Consider the following 6000-nt stretch of genomic DNA (forward strand, 5'->3'; position numbering starts at 1 on the left):
TTATGGCACAATGATGACCTGGTGCTTTTGATAAAATGCATGTGCTGCAGCTCAGCCTGCTTCACAGTTCAGGTTTGAGATGCCTTGAGTGACTGCATGATCGATTGGGTACTGTTTTCTGCATCTTTTGCACGTGTAGTCTATCCACACCTTGCACTAGACGTCATCAATCAAATGATGGAATAACACACTCTTCATTCATGCAGTTTACAATGTCTGCTGACTCTGTACTGAGTGTATTACCAGTCTCTCTCGCTCTTTCTCTCTCTCGCACTGTCATGACAGGATGATTCGACTGCACTGGCTGAAATCTTATAAAAGGTGGAAGCTTAAGAAGTGTAAATGCTGTCAGTAGACTGTAGATCAGATGGGTCTTCATTTTTGTATTCCTCAGTCCTGAGATGGGAAACTTAGTGTAATTATGAAAAATGTTGAGTGGATGGGGTACATATGGACATATGCACATGATATCTGATATAGTTCTGATACACAGTGAGCAAATTATACAATGACTTTCAAGGGGGTCTATTCAATTCATTTCTATACGACATTTTAAAGGTGCAATCTGTAATTTCATGCAACTCGACTAGCATTTTTTTTTTTTTTGTGATATGTGATCCTGGATCACAAAACCAGTCATAAGTCGCACGGGTATATTTGCGGCAATAGCCAACAATACATTGTATGGGTCAAAATGATAGATTTTTCTTTTATGCCAAAAATCATTAGGATATTAAGTAAAGATCATGTTCCATGAAGATATTATGTAAATTTCCTACCGTGAATATATTAAACATTTATTTTTGTGAGTGAATGCAGCACAATTGCGAACATAAATGTACAACTTTAAAGGCGATTTTCTCAATGTTTCATTTTTTTTGCACCCTCAGATTCCAGATTTTGAAATAGTTGTATCTCGGCCAAATATTGTCATATCCTAACAAACCATACATCAATGGAAAGTGTATTTATTCAACTTTCAGATGATGTATAAATCTCAATGTCAAAAAATTCACCCATGTGACTGGTTTTGTGGTCCAGGGTCACATATATTTGTAAAATGTAAATCTATAATCTATAATGAAGTGATAAATAATGACAGTATACATGTTTTGTTAATATTCTGTCCAATGATGATCATAACAAAAAGTGCTCTAGCAGCCTGCTGTTACTATGGTTACCTCAGGAAATACGATTTCTCTTCGTGAGCTATTTACCCCAGTTTTTTGCATGTATTATACATATCACTAAACCACTTAAATGTCAATCGATCAACCAATCGATCGATAATCAATCAACCAACCAACCAATCAATCAATCAATCAATCAATCAATCAATCAATCAATCAATCAATCAATCAATCAATCAACCAACCAACCAATCAACCAATCAATCAACCAACCAATCAACCAACCAATCAATCAACCAATCAATCAATCAATCAATCAATCAATCAATCAATCAACCAACCAACCAACCAACCAATCACCAAAAATATTAAGCAGCACAACTTTTTTCAACATTGATAATGATAAGAAATGTTTATTGAGCAACAAATCAGCATTTTTTTACTGACTGAAGACTGGAGTAATGATGCTGAAAATTCAGCCTTACCATCTCAGGAATAAATTACATTTTAAAATATATTCAAATAGAAAACAATTATTTACATTTTGTATAATTGTACACAATATTACTGTTTTAAGCAACCTTGGTTTGCATAAGAGGTTTCATGAACTTTTTTACGGTAATCTATATTTTAAGACTAGACTTTAGATTTTTTTTTTTTTTTACTTATTTGATGCTTAGTTCATGCTTTTATAAGGAAGGTTAGACCGTTCCCCAGAATAATGTTTATTTTTACCAGTGTTGCAAGATAAATCGAGCACATGACATGTTCTGTGTCTACCATATTAATGTTAATTAGAAGTTAAATGAAAGGCAAACCCTACTGTTAGTTAATAAATAACGTGCAAATAAGACCTATTGGATGGATTAACTGACATTATACACTTATTCCTATACATAACATGCTGTTTGATCCTTGTCCAAATTTTGACTTGAAATGAATTGTTGGTATTTTTTATTATTTAAAAAGCACATTTGTCTTCCATCTGTTTTTATTGTTTTATGTTAATCACTTTTCCCAGTTGTCACACTTACGCACATGCATACAACGTGATTTCACCAAGTGCCACATGTTCCTGGATCAACATCTTTGTTTGCGGATCAACATCCACATTCCAATCAACAATTTAGATTTTAGGGAACAAGTTTAAAGTTTTTGTCAAGTTTAGGCTTACAACCTGGGTTTGGTGCTTCTACATCAGTGTTATTCTCTTATCATTTTCCTCTGATTTTAGGGACAACTTATGGGTATGGGGTTAGATTTAGGGGTAGGGATGAGGTTAGGACTACATTTTTCGACAGGATTGTTGTTCCAAGATCAACAAAATATGTTGGACCAGGAACGTGTCTTACTTGGCAAATGACCGCATAGAGACATATCCCCTCAGATAGACACAATAGAAGGAGAGCAAAAATGAGAAATATATTATGCACAGACGCATGACTTGGTTCGACACAAAGTTGAAATCTTAAATGCTCTCTCTTTTGCTCTCTCTTTTGCTCTCTCTCTCTCCATCCCTCTCTTTCCTCCCTCTCCAGGGAGCAGTAATTACAAAAGAGTCTTGGTGTAGTCTCTCTCTCCTCCTGTGCTCTCTGCAGTGTGAGGGGGAGAAGTTGCTTTACTGAACAGTTGCAGCTGGTTTGTGCAGGAATTAATCATGATGATTAATTGGGCTTCAAGTTAAATATCCACAGAGCGACGTCAAGCTGACAGGCGTCACGCTTAAATTGACACTGTTTTAAAAAGCAGTAGATTGATTTACAGAAAGGACTAATGAATAGCTCTCTGAACCAGGGGAGACATAAACAGGAATGTGTGTTTTCGAATCTGACCTGAACAGTCAGTTTTGTTGCTCGCTCTCTTCCTCTCTCTCCTTGTCAATATGCTGCTTTCTCTGTGTGCTTCTCTCACTCTAATTTGCCTGTGTGTGTGTGTGTGTGTTTCCTATTGTTCGGGCACATCGCTGTGTAGGGGAGGGGCTCCAGTCCTGGCATTTGTAATCCATCTATTGTGTTGGGCCTCTCCAGCTCTGGATCAATGCTCTGCACTCACTCTGGCCCACAGGTCTGTAACCGAGCCTCTATTCAGCCCTCCTCAGTCCTCTCTCTCCCACACCAACTTTTGGAGGAGGAATAGCCAGGGTACGGATACGGGGTCTTCATATGTGCTTTTTGAGTGTGCGTGTGTGAAATCGTAAAGCTGTGCAGCAACGCTTATGTCTTTGCTCCTGTGTCAAAAAAAGAAAAGAAAAAAATGTTCAGATTCCCCTCTGGAGTGCCTCTCACTTTTTTTTTCTACTACATTTAAGCCTTTTTGCCCTCATATAATAATTTTCTGGTTAGCAAATCATTTATTAAATGTTTTTAATGGTTATTTCAGATTCATCATCACTTTCAGGGGTTAAATAGGGATTTTGGTGGTGATTCTGGTGCCCTAGGCAAGATAAAACGCCCCACCCCCCAAAAAAGCATAATTACCAATGCCCTTTAGTGATATAATATTTATATGAAAAACTGAATAAAATCAATTATTATTCAAAAATATAATACAGATACAGATAAATATAAATAAACCAAAACGACTGAAACTTTGTTGGTTGGTAAGACAAGATGTGTCTCAGGTTCAAAACCCACCAGCATTTGGGTCAATGACATAGAAGATTGTCCACAATGTTTTTTTTTTTTAAAGCAACGATGTAGTTTGAAACAAGTTCTTAGCAATTTGTATTCATGTTAGTTTTGAAAACAATTATTGCAGCTTTAATATAAAAAAATTACTCTAAAAATGTCATGTGGTTTAACCATCAAGTAAAAAGTAAGAACATATTTTCTGTCACACATCTTCATTAATCATTATTTGAAAAAAGTTTTTAAATATATATCATTTCAAGGTAATTTAAGAATATACAACTCTAATTTAACATTGTTAACTATGTTCTGAATTATTATTAATGATATATATATATATATATATATATTGGTTTTTGGGGAGTAACACCATATGGCATGTATTCAATTGGTTTTTGTGAAGTAACACCATATGGCATGTATTCAATGAATGAAATCAAATCACTGTACGATTTTTTTTTATGCAGTTTTGGTAACGTTATTTCAATGGTCCACTTTAGACATTCTACTAAGTATAAGTCACTTTGCATCTACATGTCAACTAACTCTCATTAGAGTAGGCTGTCTGCTTAATATCTGTTGTCTCGGTGTAATTCTATAAAAAAAAAAACACAATGAATTAATCTAAATACTTTGTCGCAGTCACTGGGATCTGCATGACTCAGATCAGAATTTGTGGGTTTAGCATTTGCCGCTGCACGTCTCTTCTGAACTTCTGCTGAACTCAAAGACATGTTGTTCCTCCTTGCAAATTCTGTACATTTTGCATTGTTCACCGCACTGAAATTCATCGCTTTTGTGAGAGAGAAGATAGAGAAATGTCTAATCAGAGGTGTCTAAAGACTTTGAGAGGGGAAGTACCACAGCTTCCAGTAGGGGGCGCTGAGACAAAGACAAATCCTGTAAGGAGAAATCTCTCCCCCAGCACCCTTATCTGCATTCACTTCCTCTGTCTCATGAATACAGAATGTTCTTGCACAACCCAGTAAGCCTCTGAAATCATGAACAAGCAGAGCAAGTGTGTATGTTTATGTGTTTAAAAAATCTTCCTGCCGCACAGGCCTGTCTGTTTGGCTTCTGTTTGCATGTTATTGTTGTAGCAGTTTTGCAGTTGTCTGTCACTGTAACCCCTCCCCCTCCTGTCTCAAGTCAAGTCGAGACCCTCTTTATACAGACAAGGCTGTTCATGCTCACCAAAGACTCTTGCAAATCATTCTGACTTGGTGTGAGTGTATATTAATGCACCTTCTCCTGTCGACAGATCTGTCTGATACAAGGTTGGAAGTCATTTGAAGGGGAAGAGAAATCAAGAATTAAACTCAAGACTCATAAAAGAATACCCACACTTGCTCACTGAGAGAAACAAAGACTGGCTAACGCTGAAAGTTTTTACTCACCCTCATGTTGTTTCAAACCATATGACTTTCTTTTATCCTTGGAATGCAAAATGAGAAATTTAGAAGACTGTGCTGTTCGCTCTTTTCCATGCAGTAACATTGCGGGGACTGGAGTTTTCCAGCTTCAAAAAAGGATGAAAATTACATAAAAGAGTTAGAAAAGTGGTCCATATAACTCAAGCTCTAAATTACAGATCTTCAGAAGTTATATAATAGCTTAGAAACATACCAAAATGTACAACTGTGTAACGTACAATGTACAAATGTAACTATGGAGACATTTCTCCAAAATAATATTATGCTGCTTCTTGCACGTTTTGCGACACTTTCAGCGTGAAATGTCCATTGAGTGGCATTCTAAGTTTTCTCTCAAACAAATTAACATGAATGTGGTAACAAATTTTCACATTGGTTGTTGTATGTATTGCGGCAATTGGGAAATTAAATCTGTGGTGATATGGCACTAAAGGTTAATGTTCTATTGTGTTTAAAAATAATGCTCCACCTAAACCTAACTGATAGTTTTAACCAAACGTAAGATAAAAGTATATTTGCCAAAGCAATCATATCATTTTAGCTTTGACAAGTCTTTGAGCTCTTTTATTGAGTGTAATGAAACTTGTACTCGCATGTCCTGATTTTGCAGTGTTAGACCTGGGTCCTGGGTCAACACATTTTGTTGATCCTGGAACAACATTCCTGTCCGAAAATTTAATCCTAACCATATCCCTACCCCTAAACCTAACCCTACCCATAAGTTATCCCTAAAATCAGAGGGAAATGATAGGTGAATAACACTGATGTAGAAACACCTAACCCTGGTTGTAAGCCTAAACTTGACATAAA

Source organism: Rutilus rutilus, assembly GCF_951802725.1.
Source record: "Rutilus rutilus genome assembly, chromosome: 10".
In the NCBI taxonomy this organism is placed as follows: Eukaryota; Metazoa; Chordata; class Actinopteri; order Cypriniformes; family Leuciscidae; genus Rutilus; species Rutilus rutilus.